General features: G+C 41.5%; 1 long non-coding RNA gene across 1 annotated transcript in view; it reads right to left on the bottom strand.

Annotated features, from left to right (window-relative positions):
- LOC115013253 (uncharacterized) overlaps window positions 1-24685 on the bottom strand; it is a 37401-nt gene that overhangs the window by 4975 nt on the left and 7741 nt on the right. The window contains exon 2 of the long non-coding RNA XR_003832781.1: window positions 17766-17861. This is a non-coding gene — a long non-coding RNA (uncharacterized LOC115013253). The remainder of the gene's footprint in view (window positions 1-17765; window positions 17862-24685) is intronic.

The following is a 24685-nucleotide window of genomic DNA, read 5'->3' as shown; positions in this document are numbered from 1 at the left end:
GACTGAGTGAATATTAATGTCACCGAGATATGAGGGCCTTAATGGATCTACACACACACACACATACACACACACACACACACACACACACACACACACACACACACACACACACACACACACACACACACACACACACACATTGACACCAACTCTACTTGGCCATGTTGCCGTGGCATGTCCCTGGCATGCAGCAGTGTTGTCATGGATACCCCCAGACACATCCGCCATTCCATAAGCGGGGGGATGCTGAGCGCTTCAGAGGGGCTGGCGCCGATGCTCCCCCCCTCACCAGCCCTCAAACCCTCAACCCCCATTCTCTATCCCCTTCCCCCAAAACTGAATCCTTGTCCCCGAAAACAAGCTCAACCTCAAAAAGGCACTCTAGCTTGTCAGCTGGGTCGGCCTGGAAGCACATAGCTGCTGTCTTGTCCCAGTGTTGGGGCCTCCATTGCTCTTAACTGGAGTGTGTATAATGGAACATGGAGAAACAATTAGATATAGACGGAGAATACCTAGTATGCTTGCACAAGTTTAAATCTCCTTGTCTGAGGAAACCTAAAATAGATGTTAAACAGGGAAAATTAATGGTGTTTTGTGTGTGTGTGTGTGTGTGTGTGTATGGATGCATGTGTGTTAGCCCTCAGGGCTATGGTTAAGCCTGTAGTTTATCCTGAACTGATCCTTTTCATTAGCCATTATCAATAATTCATTATTGCACTTGTTTTAATGGTTTAATGTGAGCAAACCCTGAATCCGCACACATCCACACTGACACACATGCACACTTGCACACTTTACTTAACAGCACTCACTCTCTTGGCCTACGTCCAATGCCACTGAGGTGAATATAGATGTGTAAACGTGCACATAACACAGTCAGTGCACCTCAAGCTTTCAAAGATAAATACCTATCCATCAGAAAAAACACATTGTGCCCCACCAGGCAGTCATAGGATCCCTTGAGTTAGAGAAGAAAGCAATTATTATTTCCAAACAAAAGTCTGTTTTTACTGTATATCAAGTTATATTTGCAATAAAAATGCACATCAAATCCTCTACTCTGAGATGAGGAAATGAAAGGGTTAATCCTTTATGAGGCGTCCCCTCCCATCCGTGCTCTCTTTTGCCCTCCCTTTCATATTCTCCAGTATGGCAGCGCTCAATGCCTGCACATATGCTGAAAAAAAGAATCCTCTTTGATTGGAAGGCTAATTTGAAGTGTCAATTATTCTTATGCAAATGAAGGTACAGTTTCTCACGTCTGAAATAGGTTGGGGGGCACGGATGGGTGTGTGTGTGTGTGTGTGTGTGTGTGTGTGTGTGTGTGTGTGTGTGTGTGTGTGTGTGTGTGTGTTGTCTGTGTGTGTGTCCGCACAAATCTCCCTTCCAAAAACATACAGGGCCATTCCATCCCCCCTCCAACTCTTCATCCATACCTCTTAGGGACGAAAGCTGACGTACAAAGACAGCAGGCATAATGGGAAGAACATATTTGCATGCACATTGTCCACACTGAAAGCCAAAGAGATCCTAAATTGAGAATACAATGACAAAACAGCAACAAAGGCGTAGAAATGCAAGTAAGCGCCCAAAACATTCGACAATACAGCGACATGGTTCTAGCTTGTAATGTAAATAATGAGGTGATGTTTGGTAAACAGGAACGCAACAAGAGCTGGGAGGTATCACGAGAAGTACTGTGAGCAAACAAAACAATTTACTACAGCTTTTGTCATTTAAACACTTTCCAGTAACGTTTGCTTTTGCTGTTGCCTTTACCAAAGGTACGAGAAATATAATCCTAGTTTCTGTACAGAGAGAAAGGTACAAGAAGATCCTGTTTAAAGAAGAAGGGAGAGAGAGAAAGAGAGAAAAATGGAGAGCAACAGAGTGTGCCTAAAAGCATACGTTTGTGTCTAAATACAGTATGTGAATGAGTGCACGCTCCTCTTTATGGTAATTAAAGCTTTTGACTCAAATCTGAATCTGGACAAGAGATTAAGACTGACAAAGAGGGACAAAGTGAAGATGAAAAAGGAGAAATAAATAAAAAAAGAAGCGGACAGACGGAGGACTCTACAAATAGAGTCTGTTGTCTGAACCTCTCAGCTGATGTGATGGTTTAAGAAAAAAAAGAAGGGCTTTTCAGGCCCAAAACAGGATCAAACAACCTGCTGTGGAGTCCAGGTTACACCATAACAATGGCTTACATTCACTCTCAGCCTCAACACACAAGCTTTTACCTCAAAGGGTGTGGAGGGAGAGAGTAAGTCTGGTTTGGAGGGTGGGTGGGTGGGTGGGTGGGTGCGTGCGTGCGCGTATGGAGGGGGGTATAGCGATATCTTAGACGATAATGGTGTTCAACAGATTAGATGGTATCAGCCTACCATGTTTGTTTTCTACTGTTTGCTTCTGCTGCTCTACTGAGATCTATGGTCAACCCCGCAGGCACTCTCAATCCCAAGGAAACTTTTAGATATCGCTACAGAAAGTGAAGTACTATTAGAGATAGCGTTCAAAACTCTAAGATAGAGACAACTGGCGAAGAGAGAGCGGCCGAGGATTGCGTATAAAGTGAAATACAGACACTGTCTTTGTCAAAATCCGTTATTGTCCGACTAATCGCATTGAACATTTGATGGACTTTTAATTGACTGGTGAATGAATGAGTCGTTTTTTTTACACTTCCCTTCATCAGCTCAGGATTTTAAACTCAGGCATATTGACGGATTCCTAAAGATATCATATAGCCAACTACAACAGCTGTCCCTGTAAGCTTCTCTGTCCACAGCAGACAATCTGATTAATCACAGACACACAATAGATAGCTACTTTCTGCTCACCTCTTAAAACCCTGCCTCTCAAGCAATGAAGAGCAGCCCTGGCAATTTGTATTTGTTTTACATTGGTTCAGTAGTTTTGGGGAAATTAGTATGCAGTCAGGGATGGGAGAGCTTGTCAAGATCAGGGGGAAATCTCTACCCACCCACCGGGAGGATCTACATTCGTGAACAAGGTTGACAAGAAAGCTGACTAGTGTAAAGACAAGGAGCAAATAAAATGGTGGAGAACACCATGAATATTCTTTTTCAACTGAGAACACCTTCATAGACAGGCCCTCTCTCTATCTGTCTGTCTTGTGTGTCTGTTCATCTGTCAAGGCACTCAATCTCTCTCTTTCTCCCTCACACCCTCTAGCCCTTCTTCTCTTTTCCCAAACTATGTGTCATGCACGTCAAAATGGTAAGGCCGGTCCTTTTTGAAGGTGTTCTGCTGGACCATAGAGCGAATAAACATCCATGCAGGAGAAAGCGATCTGGGGCCCTTCTCTCACTGAGCCCGAGCTCTCCTGGGAAACACACAGCTCATACAATGGATAGAGGAGGCCTTTTGTTGAGTCTCTGGGAGCTGCAGGGCTAGCTCTGGATCAAACACGGGTGTGTGTACATTTCTGCGTTTTGCACACGCACGCATACACACACATGCAAGAGCAAACCACAATGACATGCGAGAGTGAACACACACACACACACACACACACACACACACACACACACACACACACACACACACACACACACACACAGATAGAGTCCCAGACTTTCTTCATCTCCCTAAACTCAGTGTGACTAAGTAAACTTCTTCACCCTTTTGCAGTAGTTACCGAGGACAGGAAGATGAATTTGAAATAGCCAGCAGGAGAAGAGAGAAGAGACAAAGAGGAGAATGGTTAAGTAAATCAGTGTTGGCTTGATTTAGACGGGTTTAGTGTCAATCTAAAGGGGCTTTCTGTTGTACTATATACAAATCATAGTTCAATGCCTGTGACTGGGCTCCCTCCTGGGGTCCAATGCAGAAAAGTCCTGCGGAGAGGTGTCTAATGCTTGTGGGTAGCCTGCGTGTGTGACACAGTTATCTATTACATAGGCTTGAGACATTTCTCAAATACACTGTATGATCTAATTTTGGCATGATATGTTGGGGGAGGGACTGTACAGAACGGCAACACAGGCAAACAACCAGTATTAAATTGTAATTGTACTCGGGGTCTAAAAAGAAAGAAAACAGCAGTGAAGTGAATACAGATGCACAATAGTAACATTCTGTATGTAGCCTCGGCTAGTTATTTCACCACTGTCTAAGAACTGTGTTTATTATGGCTGAATAGTGTGAACAAATGTGGTGGCAATACAGCCACTAGAATACAAAACTACTACAGTTCAGCCCCTCTACCCAGAATGCATTTTAATAAATTTCCATTTGAGCCACTTCCTTGCTACTGGCCGTCTGCCCTTCAGTTAGCATCTGTGGGAATTCTCCTCACTGAAATGAACTCACACCGTCTGACCCTATTCATCCCCAAGTCTGCACTTTCTCTGGGACTCCCCCTTTTCCAGTCCCCCGGTTTCCCACAGACCCCCTCTTCTCCTCTCTCCCTCTCTCTCTTTACTTCCTCCCCTTCTTTCTCACTACCTTCCCACTGCACCCCCCCCCCCCCCCCTCTCCATCCAAGTCTCTGCCCTGCTTTCAACTCCAATTTTGGACACAATGAAGCTGTTCTGGCTGACAGTTTGGCCAGTAGAATAAGTGTTGTTTGAGCCTGCTGTGTGGCCCTGTAGTGGGCCCATTCTCCCCCTCGCCGGCTCAGTTACCGAGAGCCTTGTTGGTGGTACACGGAAGCTATCCGTCCCCACGCTCCCACCCTGACCCAAACAATTAGCCTCAAACCACAGTCAGGCTCACCTGCGCCTCCTCTTTACATGCTTTACATATGCTATCCTATCCTCCACTTCTCAGCAAAGAAATAGCAGCATGCCATTTGAAACTGTACAGTTTAAGGTCTTCTGTCTTTCACATATTCTTGTCTATGTCATGAGTTCTGCAAGATGCCGTGCGGTTGGCTTCTCTGTTGCATCTGTTATGGTGCAGTCGCTGCTACAACACAGCCAGGTTGGCCTGATTTACTCAGTTACTCCATGTCTTGTAGGACGTGTCAGAAAGGATTCTGTATTGGGGTCAGCTGGAAAGACAAAGCCTGCAGCCCTCTCTCCTCTGTCGCTTTCAGTAAGCATCAACCAGCCCGTCTTCTCCAACCCCCCTCCCTCCCCCCTACTCCCTGCGTTTCTTTTCCAGTTCTCTGTTTCTCTGTTCCAATTACTTATCAAACATGTAGAAAAAGTCACACTATAAATATTCTTCTTGTGTGTATCCCCTCTGACACATGCACAGACAAAAGCACACACACAGAAGCCAGGACATGAGAAAGTGGCTGGGAGAGGCCCTGATGGGGGGGGGGGGGGGGGACCATATGTCCAAGCGTTGTATATCAGTCGGCTCGCCCTCAGCGCTCTGCCAGACCACCATAACTTAGTTTGTCTTCAGCACAAAGTTTGGTCCAAGCTTGGCTGAGTTCATTAGGAACCTATTCTCTGGAGCCAATGAAGCTCAACAGACCTCCAACAAAGGAGCTAATCACACCCACTGCTGCTCTCTCTCGTTTTCTCCCTCACCTTCGCTCTTTAAAAAACTCCACTGTTTCCACAAAATCTCACTCCTTTTATTTAATAGAAACCAAATACAAATAATCAATTGGTTAAATAAGGGAAACAGTCACCCAACATTTAGAGAATGCTGCACAATCTGTAGACTGTGGAGCATGAAGAATTCACAATCACAGCAGAATAGCTAAATGATGACAGTAAACAGCAATTGTCCAACAGTCGTACTTTTCATTCTTTTGTCTCTAGGAAGTCTATAGTACAGAAATAAAACTGGATAATTGTGTCTCCATTGAAGATTCACACCTGCGACATGTTAGTGCATGTGAGTGGACTGACGAAGTGTCATGTTTTCACTTGACAGACACTTTGCTGTCTCGGATGCGAGTGTTAGTGAGATGCGGAGTGTAGAATGTACGCCTACCAACAATGTGTTTGTGTGTCTATTTGAGTGCATGTGTGTGTGCAAAAGTATGTGATGCACTGACAATGGAGAGCCCCAGGCTGCTGAATACTTGAAATGACCTTGAACCTCAGCATTCTCCATTCCCATGGCTGCAGGGACGGTGAGCACGTCTGTATGTTTGTGCGTGTGTGTTTGAGAAGAAGAACAATGAGGCTCTGCACTTTGTGTGTGCACATACTATCTCTTCCACAATTCTGTATCACAGTCAGGGTCAGAATATTTCTAAAGTATCTATAGTGAGTAATGTAGGTGAGATTGTATGGCCACTATATTTATGAAATGTTAGTGCTATACAGAAGGGACATTTTAGACATTTTGTAAGACATTCTAAGACACATTTTCAGGTTATTGTCCTCATTAGGATAGAGCTCATCCGTTTGTACTATCTTATCACATCAGAGTGAGCTATCCTCTTTCCCGTGTGCCGTACTACCTCCCAGCCTGCAGTGACTGTATTTGTTCACCCTGCATCCAGCAGAGAAAGAGGCTTTCTCCATACCATGTCCCCTGCTGTGCACACAGGCTACAGGCAAGCACAAACGTGGCTGATCTGGACATGTCTTAAACACACAGACACCGTACACACAGGATGGTCCCAAAGCACACAAATAGACACACATTTGTGAGTACGCGGATGAAGAGGACTTGGTGGGTTAAGAACGGCAGTAGGGGGTAAGTAAAGCGAAGGGATACCCAGCGAGGGGTCGTAAAGGCCATGTCACCGGGCCCTGCTTGGACACAAATGTCAGCAGCATGACTACCTGTACATGGAGACCCATCGGTGAGAGAGCACAGGAGATAATCAAGAACAATAGATAAAGAGGAGAGGAAGACACATTATTGTCCAAAACAAATAAGGTAAATAAGGTAAAGAGAAAAGCTTATCAAGAACATATTTTGAGACCAGTTTTTATGAAATGTGTTTTATCTTGAACCTAAAATTATTCATTTAAAAAAGACTGAAATATGAAACAAAACACATGGTTTTCAAATGATTAGGGAGAAGGAGTTACTATTTTCATGCAACGTTGCAATGTTAAATTATTTGAATAGTAGTGGAATATTAATTCATCTGACTTTACTAATTAAACACCAACTGTGTGCATCCCTCCCTTCAATGCCATATGTTACCGTTCCTGCTCCCCATCCATTAGATGCTGAACATTTCAAAGTGGAGAGAGAGAACACAATGCCCTCTGCAGCCTGGAAACACTGAATACATTATAAGCATTTTGCACTTTCACTTGAATATTCCAACAGGTACAAACAAGCAGGCACGCATACAGTATACACTGAGGAAAATGCAATGTTATTTTTCTCTCTCTTTTAAAAGGTCAAAACACAACCCTGCACCATTCTGAGGCACTTTGAAGACCACTAAAAACATTTCTACTCATGCACTCAATGTCTTAACAGTTACTCAGGTAACAAGAGAACATAATGTATATTGTGATACATTTTCTATTCATCCATGCATTAGTGACAAAGCTCTTATAGACAGTGGAAGTGGACTGTAAGCAGGAGCCTTGTATTTTCTGTACAATGTAATCAACGTGTGTGTCTTTAGGTACACACTGCTCAAGTGTAGAGAGGGCGTTAACTTGAAAATTGGAAATTCAGACAGAAGTGCAAAGAAGACATAACTTGCAGAAAAATAAATGATGTTGCCTTGTTCATTTGTAAAATGTTGTTAAGTGTTAGATTCACACTAAACAACATCGTGTTCAAAGTATTTATCTTGTCGTCAAGGTAAACGAAGGTGGAAAAACCATAACAAATGAACATGACCAAATTCTATTACTTGTCGAGACACAAAAATAATTTGGTCCTTTTGCTCCCACCGTACAGTATAATCATGCGATTGGCTGAGTCATCTGAAGTTAACAGTCAAGAGGGAAGCTGCACATAATATACACACAAGATGTGTTAAACATGATGGTTGTACAAGTTTAATTGAAATACAGTGTTACGATTAGGACACTGAGGTCAGACAGCCATGTGCCTGTCTAAGTAGCACTAGAAAACCAGTAAATTATAGATGTTTTATCAGAGCAGCACACTATTCTTACAGTCATGCTGCTTTTTTGGTTAGCTTGCCTACATTTCAAAGTGTCATTTATTTGTGTGCATTGTAGAATATATACTGTACATGTGCCTCCTTATTGAAAACAAATGCTGGTCATGTTTATTAGTTAGAAAAAACAAAAGCTAAATTAATTGTTTTTCAGAATAACGAGATTGTGAGATTGTTAATCAGATCACTTGATACTTTAGGTGCAGTATTTCAATTTAGGCTGAGAAAAATACAAATATTAAATAATCATTACAAAACATTCTGAAGGAAATGTGTTCACAGATTAAATTACAAATTATGTTCGACTTTCCATAGCATTATGTTCCATAGCATAACGGGAAATGTGATTAAAATATACACACACACACACACACACACACACACACACACACACACACACACACACACACACACACACACACACACACACACACTCACTATCTCCAGATGGTCATAGAGAGTAAATGTGTAAACACAGCAACAACAGCTTGCCTGAACCCAAACCCGAGGCCATCTTCTTCTCAGCACACATGCACTGTCTTTGGAAATAAATCGAGTCCTACATCTTGACTCTTAATACAATTTTTCCTCTCTTTCCCCTTTTAGTTCATTTCCTTTTGTTTCCAATCGCAACCTCTGTCTGGAATCACAGCAAAGTTGCTCAGTGAAAGCATTGTGTTCTACTCATCACCGACACTTTTACAGATCCCCAGCCAGACGGTGGTGATTTGTGCCTGTGTTAAGGCAGAACTACTCCTTGCCTCTTTCACAATATAGATTGCTGCCATTATCTGGAGCTATTCCTCTGGCTGACACAAAGAAGAAGAAAACATGGCAGGAAAAGGATGAAGGAATTTCACACAACCACTGTATGAATTGCGGATGGGACCTGAGTGACAATTTGGTATGCAATTGTCAGTGTCAGTAACAGAGACATGTCGGATTCCTATCTTGTGGAGCCAAGCTTTAGTGGGTACAGTGTGTTGTCAGAGGACAGTTTTCCATTGAGGAAGTCCAATCAGAATCACAACACTTGTATTAGTATAGCTTATTCTAAATAGTGTTTGGGCCTTCTTTTTGGTTAATGTATATGCTTTTACATATACACACATTCAAACACACGTATTCAACAATGAGCCAGGACCTTTGGCTATAGTGGAACCTGACCAATATTTCAACTAATGTGGAGTGAATGTGGCGGAAATGCAAATTCAATGCTGTCTCCTTTCACATTGAGGAATGAAATCAAATCTTTTGTGGCCGCTGGGCATTGAGGGTGGGAAAAACGGCGAGGCGAGGGGGTTCCTTGGGCCACTCGTTTGGGCTGTGAATGAACCAGTGCCCAAGCGGGAAAGATGGTGTGCCAGTGGTGTGCTCTCTGCTAATTGATTGCCTCTACTAACAAGAGCATAATGTATTCTATTGTGATCATCCTTTGCCCATGTTCATGAAGCCAGGAAGCAACGTGATCTTTCTTTTTGTCTCGTTCCTGCCCCTTTTCTCTCCCCTGCTCCTCTCATCCCCCCTCCCAATCCTCTTTTTCGTTCTCGCTCATCTTCTCTCTGTCCCTCTCTCTCTCTCTCTCTCTCTCTCTCTCTCTCTCTCTCTCTCTCTCTCTCTCTCTCTCTCTCTCTCTCTCTCCCGCGCCGGATGGGAAAGGTGATGCAAAGGTGGTATGACAGGCAAAGCATCCCTCGCCATCCCAAATGCAAAAACGAAGAGGAACAAAGGACAGATGGAAGGAATAGAGTAGGTGGCTGGTAGAATGATGCAGGAAAGAAGTATAGATGAAAGGATGAGGAGGGAAAGACATGGACGAGAGATGATGGCTGAGAAGGTAGAAGGGTATGGAAACAAGAGGAAGATGGTGGGAAACGAAGACACAATGCAAGGGTGAAAAAAACAAATCAAGATCAGAGAAGCACCTCTCGCCATCTCCCTCCATCCCTCTCTTTTTCTCCACTTCCCCCTCCCACCCCAGCCTCTATTCCTGTCAGGTTCCCACTTGCTTCTCGCTCTCCCCCACACCTCTTCTTTTTACCCCCCTTGCCCCATTTACACCCACCTCCCTTCCCTGCTTCTGCTCCTCACCTCATCTCTGGTCTGCCTCTTAATAAGAGCTGGCGGGACAATAGTGCCGTTGTTGCCCGTGTTTGGGAACCCTGGACTAAAACAATCGCTGTTTACCCAAGCAGTGGCAGAGCCTGGACCCTCTCCTTCATTACAGCCGGGCCAAGTCTGATTAAGTCTGTTCCGCAAGTGCTACAATAAGCCACTGAGCCAGCCACTCTCCTCTGTCTTCTCGCTCGCTCTCCATCTCTTTCTCCAATACTTCCTGCCCTATCTTTCATCTATAGTCACAACTTTATTTGAATTTTTCTCACTCTGTATATGACCGTCCCTGCTTCCACTTGCTAGCATTGTCACAACCTGATTTACATATTGTTCATTACCAGTTCAGGAGAATCACATAAATAAAAACACAGAGATGGTGGATAAATGACAATGTATTTCAAAAATCATTAGTTGAATCTGATCTATTTTCAAAATGACCTTCATAATCTAGGACAAAGCTAATTTCTTTATTAAAAACTCCCACTGGGTTTGAACATGCTGCAGGCAGTGGCAATATGACTGACTGCAAGAAATAAGAGAAAACTCTCTTTCCATAATGGTCTAAGATCATAAAAGAAATGGCATGGAGGTGGCGTTATCAAGCTTATGCTTGTGGCGGAGACACACTGAATCAGTGGATTGAAAGCTTTTTCACTCAACCACATCCCTCAGCTCTGTGGCTTGTAACAGAAGTATGCTACCAGCACTATGCAAAACAGCATCATGAATATGCGTAATTAGGTGGGACTGGTGTAATTTCTCTGGGATATGGGATGTGACATTTGTGGAAGCAGGAGCATACATCAGCATAAGCACGACTGACAAATGCATAATCCCTTCCTCTGCAATAAGGCATTTTACACTTTGCAATACAAAACATACAGTTTGCCTTCATACACTTAACAGCTGCCTGAAAGTCATTCAGATAAACATACACAGAGGCACGCATCCGTAAAGTCACAAATACATAGACATGCACAGTTGGAAAACACATGCATTAAAATAACTGGAAAAAGGAAGGTGGCACTAAATGAAATATGTGCGATTGGACACAAATGTGAACTTTAGATCACAGTCCAATTTTTTAAAAGCACAAGTAACAAAACAACTGAGAGACAGATAGCCAGAGTACATTTGTGTTTCCTACAGTGAAAGGAGAACATAAAGGTTGCGTTGTGTCTAAAAGCAGGATACATGAGGATATCAGAGGGACACAATTACTCAATGATGATGGAGGAAATATGAAATAAATGGAAAATAAAACAAAATAGGGCTTGGCCATAGAAGGATGGACACAAAGACTGCTATTGCCAAGCAACTAGGTTGAAAGACAACTAATACGCATGGAACTTTAACATAATATGCTACTAGATATCAGTGTGGTTTAGACATTGTTTGTAGCAACCAGGAAATGCACCATAGCTGATATGAGAGTCCAAGTAAATGTTCCTCCACATTTAATTATGTGGTTGAAAAAACTACTACTAGAAATCTACGAATACTTCCTGCTTCTTCTTTTTTTCACAGCGACATTGAATTACTAAGCATCTGTCATACGGCAAGTTTTTCTTCTTCTTTTATTCCAGCATTAGTATTCAATTTAAATGAACCTTCAAAAGAACTGAACATGTGGATGCACAAATAAGGACAGGCACACGGGCATAGGTACACTGACAAAAGCATCTATTAATAATTGGATCATATTCTTAACAACCAGACACACACTCACTCACGCATACACACACACATATGCATGCACATTTTCAACACACCACTCTGGCTCTTCAGAGAGAACCAATTTATAGATACTGTACTGAGCCTCCCTCGCCACCTCTCGCCTCTCTATTTGCCTTGCCATGCCCCTTTCCCTTTCCCCATTCACCCATACAGACTTGCACACACACACAGACTTGCACACACACACACACACACACACACACACACACACACACACAGGCTCGTTCAGCACCCTGCCACAATCCGCGGCCCTGCCACACATACCGAAGGGGAGGACACATCCCTCATAGCACCCAGGAAATTAACTTGACATTTGATGCAGACAGAAAAAAAATATTTCGGTGGGGGGAGGGAAAAAAACAAAGTGTACTAAAGCAGAGATAGCATAAACCCATCCCTTGTTCACCCTTCCCCACCCCATCCCCCCTTAAGCCCAGGGACGCATTCGAAGGGGATTTCAGCGATCTGCAATGCAGACGCCACTGGGTGCCCACGAAAAAATGAGCTTCATCTTTTGCCTGTCCTTCTCAGTGTATGCTGTCTGTCCCTCTTTGTTTCCATCTTTTATGATGTCGACGCTCCATTTTCATATCCACTTCCCCTCCCTCCGCGTTTGTGTCTTTCTATTTGAGAGGAAGTTGAAATAAATGTATAGCAGTAATGGAGGATCATTGATGGTGCATGTGTTTGAAACTAAGCCGCCGCTTTTAAGCCACTCCTTGTGAATATACATATTCATTCAGTTAGGATGAGGATGTTTTAAATTGTTGTTGCCATGCCTTTTGTTTTAACTTAGCATTTATCTTCTAAAACCTTGCCCCTGATTCACCTAATATCCCTTTCCTGAGCAGTTAAACATACAAACAGGTTTGTAAATCTGGGTTAATCCCTTCCCAAATTAACCATAATTTGAGGAAAATATCAAATAAACATACGTCCACTGGTTGCAATGATGTAGAAAGCAATAACAGCAATAGTTCCTGTTACCGAGATTACAGTGCACCTACGATTTCATGCGAGCAGACCAGAAAATACAGTGCAGTGTGATCTTGCATATGTTTGATAAGATTAACAGTCGCATCAAAGGCCGGGTAGTAACCTCAGCAAGGGGCCCAAACACCACGAGCAAGAACGGGCTACAATTAATACATCATTATGCACTGCTACAGTTTATACCCGTGAACACATACAACACACAGCAAGACCTCCGACCAGCTAGTGTCTGTCTCAATATCCCCTGCATTAGACATGCAGGAATGTTAACATCATTATGCACAATTGTGAATGTCTGTCTGTGCCCTCCCCCCTTTTACTCCCCTACCATATTGTGTGTGTGTGTGTGTGTGTGTGTGTGTGTGTGTGTGTGTGTGTGTGTGTGTGTGTGTGTGTGTGTGTGTGTGTGTGTGTGTGTGTGTGTGTGTGTCTAAAAGAGGGCGGAATTATTTAAATATTTTTTTGTATGCAAGATAAAACAAATGACTGATTGTTGGATGGCTATGAGAACAATGTCTACATTGATATCAGCATTTATTCGAGGGGAAGTGATGCTGCAGGAAATTGTTTCATGGGAAAAAATACATAAAATGATTGCATTTTTGTACTATGATAACATTACATCATTTTAGGATATATCTACAAATTAGGACTGAATACGTTTTATTAAAATTCATTTGTGATGAAAAACACGTATATTTAACACAACACTCACCTTAACGCTCTGCAACGCCGTGCATTATAATTTCAAATAATTATTACATATAATTTAGGAGGAAAGCAAATGGACTTTTAACTTGTACACAAATGAATGTTGTTGCGCTTTCTGTGCTGATGCATGTGAGCTGTTGTCCTGATGCAGTATATAGGGAACCCCACTAGTGTTTTAAATATTCATGCTGCAAACCAAACCAAATATCCAGGGAAATAAACATGAGCATCTTTTTTCTTTTCGTGGCTAAATGAAGGTGGAGACTAACCCAGTTCATCATTACCTAATCCCCCCAGTTACTGAACGCACTCGTGAAAATGTCACATTTTGGATAGAGTTGAAGTTTTTTTGCTGGGAGGGCGAGGAGGACGACTTTCATTAGCGCAGGTGTTACTAATATCTTCTCTGCATTTCTCTGAGGCGGTACGGTTAAAATATTGCATCATCTCAACACACGCACGTACTGCAATGCTGTTTGCAGCCATTGTATCACATTTGCATCCACTGTGTATTATAACAGCCTCTTGAATGAACACTGCTTTTTGTTGCATCATAAAAAAATGAAGAACAATTTCCAGCAGAAAATAAACAATGCATATTGTTTAGACGTTGGAAGCAAAACAGATTTATCCAGTATTTACAAAGTCTGGTTTTATTGTGCAGTAGAAATTTTAGAATCAGATTCAAACCAATATATTTTTTTAGTTATCTGCCACAACTTAAAGGAAGATTGTCCGGCAAGTGTTGTATACAAAGTCCTTGGCATCCCTCTGCTTATACAAACTCCCCTCCTGCCACCTCACTATTCCTTGCTGCCAGTGATTTGCATTCATTTGCATGATTTTACGATGTGCATATCCTTTGTTCTGACTGTATCATGATGCAGAAGAAACCCTCCCTACGCATCGCTATTACACAGGCCGCTGAAACCTACTTGGATATTAAATGAAAAAAAAAACTTTTATCTGGTTTAATTATAAATTGATAAGACGGCATTTCCACAAATACCAGACTCATCCCGTCGTACACCGATGATAATGTAGTGCATCACAATGAAGGGGGGGGGGGGGGGAAGATGAGGATGTTCTAGTTTTGTGGAATTTTTGAACAACCATGGAAAGGACATATTGTGCTATCGCTAAAAGGCATGAGCATCTGTAATATATAGCACGGGAAGGGATTGCATCCAAGCATGAAATATGGAATTACTTGACAAATACGAAAAAGGAAAATTATAGATTGAAAGTAAATCATTGAAAAGAAAAAAAAAAAACCTTTCACCTGTTTTACAATATGTTCATAAATTATGTTTTGTTTTCTCCCTCTGTCGCCTCCCCACTTTTAGTCCTAATTTGTAATTGTTTGCTACTGTACTACCTCATCATAAATAATGAAGTCTTTGCATTCACTCTGCTATCTTCACTGTGGAAAATGTGTTCATTTTAATGTTTGTGAATGGACCTACTGCAAAGCCTTCCTATATTCTGGTGTCTTTTGTTCTCTGTTGTTGTTTTATCTGAGACAACATGCACACACACACACACACACACACACACACACACACACACACACACACACACACACTGGCGCTTTAACACTCCTTAATCATGCAGACACATGCAGACGACTTCATTAATCGCTGTGGGCTCGCACTGATGATGCAGGAGTCGGCCTACAAGACTGGAGGGTTTATATCCACGAATGCGGTCGCCACATTATGAATACTTGCCCCCGCTGGCACCCTAATAGTAAGCAGCTGTACTCCAAATATGCATGTCTGATAGATGATTATGAGTATAGTATAGGAAATGAGATGGTGCGATGTAAACAAACCATAGTGTGTAGTAAACATTCTGTGTTTTCATGGGCGTTTATCTTAACGTACACCGTTATGCTACTAAGGCAAAATTTACAGTGTATATGTTTTTGTCCTTATTTCAGGTGGTAACACTTCCTGATATTGTCTGAGTACATCTGTATCTGCAAAGATGATCTGGTTTTCTGTTCAGCTTCAAACCCATGACCCTGCTATATTCTGCACACAGGTAATGGCTGACAGGGGGGGTTACTCGAAAAAAAAAAAGCCTGCCGCTCAAACTAAATAATGCAAAGTCAGATATAGGGGTCTAATGACCCTGACACACTTTTAGCAGAGGGAGTGAGGTATATTTAAGATGACAGTTTGTTTGCAAAGATGCTCCACAGATGTTCTGTGTATGGTATCGTATTGTCTCATCTAGGTAAACTGAATTTAAAAGTTAGCTTTGTAATGCTGTTCAGCTAAGTTTTTGATATTTAAAGCTGTTGACCCACCTCTATTATATAGTGACACAATTCTGAAATCTCAGGTAACAACTTCCTCTTTCAAAGACGACTAATGGTTTCCACTTTAGCCCTTTAACAACTATCAACAATGATCCTGGCTACACTCAATATGGCAAAATATCACCAAAAAAAAGCAGCATTCCTAAATGCTAAACTGAAGTTATGCTGGAATGACAATATGAAGTACAGATAGAAAGATACCAATGTTCTTCTCAAAAGTGTTAATTTTATACAAAAAGGTAATTTGTGGAAATGTACTGCAGAATTCACTATAAAGCTCCATCTCTCTGTGGTATAGTCTAGATGGCTACAGACTTGAGCACTGACTTTTCCTACCCAGTGACTTGCCCTGCCCTTCTAATTGGCCCTTCTGAGCAGTCCACCAAATGTGTGTGAGACAGTATTGGGAGTAATTAGGACGAGTAACACTAACGCATACTGAGGCCCATGGGCGCTGACATACCACCTCTTCTCTTTGGCCACTTATTATCACCGAGAAATAAACTTTTGAACTCTGAGAACTCTCAACACACAGAGTGTGTAGAATCTCTGGGCAATTTTCATTTGGTGTAATTTTTTCATACCAAAGGTCCCACTTTGCCATACTGTGTATTTTTTGCTGACAGTGGCAGATGTCAATCATTTCAACTAGTTGTTCACCTAATATCCCACACTTTGCACCACCTCAGCCTCTTCAGAGGTCACCTAGTTGTAAGACAAATGTGGTCAAAGTTGAAAGTTGAAATAAAGATGGTAATCAGCAGCTGCAGCCAGCTGATATGATAAATATTTCCTTGACATGAGCGCGAGCTTGGGTCATTAAAATGTTTGTCTCTTTTCAATAACATAAAATGTCACATGTTATTATGTCTGTGGGTGTAATTGATAGAGCGGGATGTCCTGCATGCAACGCAAACAATGCCAGGGCTGAGGGCAATTACTGTTACCGCATGGATTTCAATGGCCAGAGGAAATTTTTGAAATCACTTCCTGGTTGTAGCTTCTGTTGGTATGTGTGTGTGTGTGTGTGTGTGTGTGTGTGTGTGTGTGTGTGTGTGTGTGTGTGTGTGTGTGTGTGTGTGTGTGTGTGCGTGTGTGTGTGTGTGTGTGTATGTGTGTGTGTGTGTGTGTGTGTGTTGTGATGAGGAACAGTGAACAGTAACCTCTGTTTCCCCTGGGCTTTTTGTCTTTGGTATGGACCACAGGGCAAAGAATGGGTCATGGGATTTAATATTGCGCACATCGTCTGAGCTCCTTTCAAACCACTGTTATTCTGTTTACTGTGTCCTCTGGACCACTACTAACATCTATGCCTTTATCCAACACACACATGGGCTAACTTTGCTGCAGGCAAACAGACACACATGGACACAGACTCACACATCTGCAAAGACAGGCACAGTAAGAGAAAAATAAAAACAAAACCAACAAAGAATTTGGATGTTTTTGACTATTTATTTCAAATATCAAAAATCAAGTGTAAATGTAAATAATTCAATGGTGAGTGATTTGTGAATATCAAAAAAATAGTGGTGGTTATGTTGCTTTGCATTTAATCAGAGATTTAAAGCCTTGAAATATATTTTTAGAGTCATTTTCCTTAATTGGATTTTGGCCTTGGATTACCAGAGGTCACAGTAAACCCACAATTACAGAACATCTAAATGTTGTCATGATATGTCAAATGCCTACACATTCAGCGCATATAGGCTAATTATGTACACACACACACACACACACACACACACACACACACACACAAACACACACACACACACAAACACACACACAAACACACACACACAGACATTGATGCATTTTGGTTTATGAACCTAAGCTCACCTCATGTGGGTCCAGTGGAGAGCAAAATCCCAGAGATCTGGTGTTGACCTCTACTTCCTGCTGCCTGCAGTTCTCCACAGCTCCTTTTCTCCATCACTACAGCAATGAAAGACACACACAGGGCAGGGAGTGAATACATTTACCAAGAGTTAACCTTTACATGTAGAATAACTTTTCTTGAGCAAATCGTAATTAACATGGTTTCACTAAAAATAAAGGAGGGGAAAGCAAACACGCCGTTATATGGTAGAAGAAGGAAACAGAAGTAGCATTTACCATCGCTAAGTTGACTTGCAGGAATTCAAATTGGCAATAACTTTGTGCAAATGTCTTCTTGGTATCTTTATGGCACACAAGCAGCTGGTTTGCAGATCATTCTAAAAGGTCATTGGAGTTGTATGTTTTTGATTACTTTAATAATATTAATATGAAACTTTGTTTAAATGTTAACGTGGAAGTCTAAAGTTGTTTTATTGACACAAAATTATACTTAAATATGTCAAAATAAAACAGAGATAATTTTGGTCTAAATTGTGAATCCATCCAATCTAATTCTGGTTTAGGCCAACGCTGTTTCTGCAGCCATGTTGTTCAACCCAACCACCTTTGACCTCTGCCTCCTCTCACTGGAGTGAGGAGGTTAGAGGTCAAATGTCAAGGCTAAAGGACAAATCCATTTGAGATCAAAGGTAACCATTATAGATTGTAACATTTTTGACCCCACACAGGAAGGATGCCGATGAACTTTAATGCATCCTTAAACAATAAAGTTAATAGATGTTTGTGGGGTTTTTTTGTTTTGTTTTTTTGTCCTTTAACCCTGGAAATACATGTGCCTTCAGACATTCTCCTCATTTTTAAGATTGGTTTAAAAGAACAATGTCAAAAACAGGTCAGATATAAAAAACACTGTAGTTGATCTTGAATGCTAAAACAAAATGCACTTTTATATTACAGATTCTTTAACGGTTGTTTATGTTTGATGTGTTGGTTATGACTCATTAGGAGGATATATACATATATATATATATATATATATATATATATACTCTACTTAGTTTCTGTCTGCTGGATTTCATTCTTGCTGTGTTCCCAAGTGATCGTGTGGCTCTTCTGGCATGTCAATATCAAACTGACAGATGCCACATTTTATTAGAGCTCCATATCAAAGCGCACACACACACACACACACACACTCACACACACACATCATAATCAAACATTTGCACTTGCATGCACACTGTCATGATGCTGCATGGCAATAAACAATAATACAACCACACAAGATTTTTATGATTTAGTTCTCGATTTTATTTGTGTTTTTATATAAAATACAGTCTCCAAAAATACATTAAAATCAAGGAATCCTGAGAAAGACAAAAATAACATGAACCTCAGAAAACCATAATCTTTCAATCCAGTTGACACTTCAGGAGTAATATAAAGAACCAAAAAAAACATTTAGGATATCTTTATACAGGGCATATTCTCATACTCCCCATTGCGATGTTCTACACTGTTCTGAGTGTGTTTTGCGGTGGTGTGGCAAACCAGTGAATGTGTGTGTGTGTGTCTGTGTGTGTGCGTGTGTTTCTAGCCCTACGGCAGGGTTTAGGGTAACTATACAGCACTCCCCCCTCCACCTTCACCCCGTTCCCTTTGCGGCTTGTGTGGCTTGTCTCATCCCATCTCCCTCCTGCTTCTCTATCTCCCTCCTTCGCTCCGCTCCCTACTCTCCCTCCTCTCCCTCCTCTCCCCATCACTACTCTGCTCCTAGCCTACATGTGTGTGTGTAGGGTGGTCGGGGGGGGGGGGGGGGGGGCTACACTGGCGACGTCAGTGCCAAGAATTGTCCCCTGCTTTCTCTAAAGCATCAGTGTGAGGATGCTAGAGCTAATGCAAATTGCATATGTATACACATCACACACAATCACACACAGGCAATAGAATATAACATGAAAAGGAACATAAAGATCGTAGACCTACAAGCATTCTTTTTATTGAGTGGGAAAATAAAAATGATGTTTAAGTGAGCTGCACTGATTTGAAACACAGTGTAAGAAACTGAAAATTGGAAAAGCTACATATCTTGACTTAGGTGATGCAGAACCGACTGTGGCTTTCTCACTCTGTGTGACTCCTCACCATTTGCATCAACCTATATGACGAAAAGAAGCAGTCATAGAACCAAAACATTTCCTTTACGAGAGGTGTGTCTACTCTCCACCCCGGTGGCTTTCAGTGTTTCATTATCCAAAGTCGAGGTCTGCTTTGCCACACAGCTCCCCCACGATGCCTGTCTCATTTCCTCCCGGTAACAATCCATTAGCCAACGCCGGGCTCAAACACGCAGCCGCTTAATTATTCTCACTTATTTGGCAGCACGCCTGGGCGTACCACTCATCAGAGGAAACAGGGAAACAGCTGATATTGTATATATACTTTATGTATGTAAAAAAAAAGTACAACATGCTGACTTTGACAAGGACACACAGCTCACATAATATCCACGTACACACTTCTAGTATATTAACATGTTGTCTTCCAGATTAATACACTCGCAGCAATATACATTTGTCCACAGAAACAAATCTTCATCAGAACAATTTTAACCAAACTCTAATGTGTGTGTGTGTGTGTGTGTGTGTGTGTGTGTGTGTGTGTGTGTGTGTGTGTGTGTGTGAGAGAGTTTCGATGCCCAAATAAATGGGGATGATGTGTGGTATAATTCATCTTGAATATTTTCCTGCACATTCTTCCTCATGCTATGCCTCAGGAGCACTTCAGGATGAAAGAGAATGCTAATGCTGTGTCTGTATCTCACTGAACAATGTGTGTTTGTGTGCTGTACGCAAGTGTGTGTGTATGTGTGTGTGTGTGTGTGTGTGTGTGTGTGTGTGTGTGTGTGTGTGTGTATGCCGCCTCACTAAGCAAATTTATGATAATTAACAGATAGGAGAGGTCAGCTGCAGTGTGTGTGTATGTGGCGGTGATAGTGAGTAAAAGAGAAGGAGACAGAAAATGATAGGGGGAACAGTATAGCGCTGATTTACATAAATTGGCAATATTTTCACCGACTTCCTTTCTCTGCTCTAAAACATTTGTTCTGTCATTTCGTGTGTAACAGTTTGAAGAAATACTCTCACAAAGAGAGCAAGTTTTATCTCTAATGGTTCACAAAAGGTAAAATGCTGCACCTTAAGGCTGAAGTAAGTACACTGATACATTTGTGATATGCACAATATGTTGTCTTGTATTTGTATGATGTGTGGCACTTTAACGTGGCGAGCTCTCGTTGAAGATGACGGCAATCAAAAAAATGTATGAACTGTACAGCACTGTAAATGAACACATAAATACATATAACTTAAAATATTTTTCAAATAGAAATGGTTTGTGTGTCCCATTACAATGTGTTGTCAAACTGAACTCAATAAAAGCCAACATATAAGGTGTTTCTTAGGATGAAAATACATATAAATGGTCAATTTAAATTCTTAAAATATTAGAAAACACCAGTTTAGTTCTGATGATAGTGCTAGTATTAGTGCTCGTACCCAAATAAACGGCGTGCATCCGAAAGCTAAACGCAGGCGGATCTCGTAGGTGACAGTAATCAAGGGAATTAATACATGCAAATGAAACGCTCAGCATGCAGAGCTGCCGATGACAGTAATTGAATAATCGACTTTCAGAGCCCCGTGTTTCATACCCCACATAAATGTGTATGCGTTAATGTGTATGCGTGCACGTGTCTATGCCAGCGGACATTTTAGGTCTACCCTCCTCACACTCTCACTACTGCCAAACGCCTTAAGATGGTGGCACCTTGAGGCAGAGAGAGACACTCGTAGAGAAAGCCAACCTCCTCCTCCCTTTCCCCCTTCTTCCACCTCGGGTCCTCACGACAACACAGGACAGGCCCCCCTTCCTAACCCTTAGCCCCCCTAATAAATATTTAATTCACCCCTCTCTAATAAGGATATTAGGCGAGTACACCCCAGCCCTGGCGTATATGCATGAGTCCTTTCTCATCAAATTTACATAAAAGGGCCAGATGCTAATGCGAGTGTAGCAACTACTGCTCACTATTCTATATGCACTGGTAAAGGCTCCCTAGTTCGAGAGCCCAGATAATTTAATTGCCGAACAGCATATATTTTTCAAATGGTTCCTCGTATTCAAATTGCAACTAGGCCTCAATACCACATGCTTTACAAAGAGCGCAAAGACGAGCATATTTTAATTGTAGTGGCGGCACGACTACAGTATTTATGTTTATTTAATGTTTTCCCGAAGCCCCTCCTCTTCGATGAAATAATATTACGGATGCATGATATGAAAAAAAGGAAAAATCTGGATGCTCAGACAATGAATACGGGTACGTTGGGTTTTACAGTCAGAGCTTGCTCAAACAATAATAATTACCATTGCAACAATAAAAGCCAATTAAGGTTTGGAAACGGCTTTATACTGATAGGTTAAGAGTTTACTAATGGGACGTTGAGAGTGAATGCAGTGAGACACAATTAGCATTATTATTTAGAAACAAGTTACTTGATACTGACATACTGTACGTGGACGTATATACGGTACACTGTATGTAAAAAATGAAAGTATAGTATATACAGCATGGAGAGACTGAGCGCCCCGATGTTTGTAATTAATAGAGGATGAATAATGCAGTGACACGAAATATATTATTTACACCCTTTCATCTTCGAGGAAGATTCAAAGCATATTTCAGATGCAATTATACTAATTTATTTATAGTGCATAGTATTTGCATAATCAAAAGCCAGCGGAGCACAGATATCATAGAAGACAGGCTGACAGCCAGCTTTAGACCTGTAGTGCAAAAATAGCATTTATGCGCACAACCTTATTGTGCACCACTGCTGCCACAGTATTGATATCTTATAATGCAGCTACATAGCTGAAAATATATAGCATTAACATCAAGTGTAAAGCGGCATTGCGTCATATTCTAGAGAATGTAAAATTTTGAGGTACTGCAATAGTCATTATCAGCTCAGACAGTACATATTGTGATTCGACAAATTATCTTGACAACCATGTAAATACACTTAAAATAAACACTAAGACAAGATAACCACTTTGTTATCTTAATAATATCTACAGAGGAATCTAAATATTTATGTTTCAAAGAATAAAATGGACAATTATTCTCCTCTGATCAAACCGGTAAAACCCTACAGGATGCTTTGACTCATCTAAAAAAAAAAAAATGTTTTAGTTTTCTTGCCTCTTTGAGTCTTTGTGTAGTGTTTGGTTCGGTGGCCAGTATTTAATTATAAGAGAAAGGTAGGGAGTTGCTGTTGCAGACTGGAAAGCATACTGATGGAGATTTTAGATTAAGTCAGGCTTGGGCAAAATATAGACTAAGATGTTAGCAGTATCAATTTTGGGACAACACAATTGTGGCTTCACTTTGGTTGAAACCGATGGCTTGATGGACAATTAATGGAACAAAGACAAGGCCACACTTTTAAATAGATTAACTATATTAATAGATAATCCTAAAATTAGTTTCAGAGCATCTGTGTCATGAAAGTGAAACACATTTTTAGGGACTCATTTTTTGTTGACTGAAGTTAAACTTGATGGTAAAACTGTAAAAGTTTTCCTATGTACCTATTAGTTGCATATTATCCTGTATGTCATAACTACCAAAGAGATCATTTTAATACCACAAGAGCTGAATAACCTCATCATGCCAGATAACAACAAGCTCGTACAAACAACACAACTCTATCACTTTCAAACAAAATCACATTATGTTGCGTGTGGAATAGATCTTTGATGGTCTAGCATGCATATCCATGCAGTTAGCTCATGGGGAGGGCCATACAGCGTGGCAGTGCACAGCATGCCCGCTGCTCCCCACAAGACGCTCAAGTGGCCATGCATGATGTCATTAAAGAGGGCCCAACCGTGACATTCCTTGGTGGATTATTGGGAAGTTATGGCTGGCTGGTCTGTTATGGAGGGAGGTCGATCAGATCCCTGTTAATCGGCAATGACACCATTAATGAAGCCGATGACACCTTTTGAGGGTGTGTGTGTGTGTGTGTGTGTCAGTATGTGTGTGTAAAAGACCAATGTACAATTTCAGGCTTTGTATTATATACAAAGCACAGCCTCATACTCACACATGAGCTAAATATTATTTATAACTTCATTTCATAGAGAGAACCAGAGAAACTTTAACTAAATCGATTAACCAATGCATGTGTGGTAACATAGGAAACACTAAAATGTGTCCATGGAGGGAGGCACTGTGTGGCATTATGGTCTCTTGCATAGAGCACTCTACACACACACACACACACACACACACACACACACACACACACACACACACACACACACACACACACACGAAGAGACCAGGACACTGTCCTGCACTGGCAGGGGCTGATGCTGCCATGCGCACGGTGATCTCACCTACCGTTGCCGTGGCGACACCAACCAGAGGGAAAAGCCTTACTGTGTGTGCGCATGCGTGTGTGTGTGTGCATGCGCTTGTGATTGTGGCAGGAGCTTGAGCTGGAAGAAGAGGAGGAGGAGGAAAAGGAGGAGGAGGAGGAGGAGGAGGAGAAGGAGGGCCTGCAGGAATTCACATTGTGCCTGGCTTGTTTAAGGTTTATGCCTCATTCACTTACTACCCTTTATCAGGGGGAATACTGAACTGGCCCTTTCAATTATCAAGGCAATAAATGCAGCATGGTTGTGTCGTTAAAAAAGCAGGCCATGCTTTAATAGGGAAAGGGACAATATACGGTAAGAGATTGGGTGTATGTCAATTAATTTGCATAAGCTATATAGAGAGACAAAGATAAACAGGAGGGGAAACATGCAGGGCTTCATGCATACATTCTCAATTACTGACAAGCATA

Source organism: Cottoperca gobio, chromosome 9 (genome assembly GCF_900634415.1).
Source record: "Cottoperca gobio chromosome 9, fCotGob3.1, whole genome shotgun sequence".
Lineage (NCBI taxonomy): Eukaryota > Metazoa > Chordata > Actinopteri > Perciformes > Bovichtidae > Cottoperca > Cottoperca gobio.
Note: the sequence above shows the minus strand (reverse complement) of the source record. Positions and strands in the feature narration are given on the sequence as shown.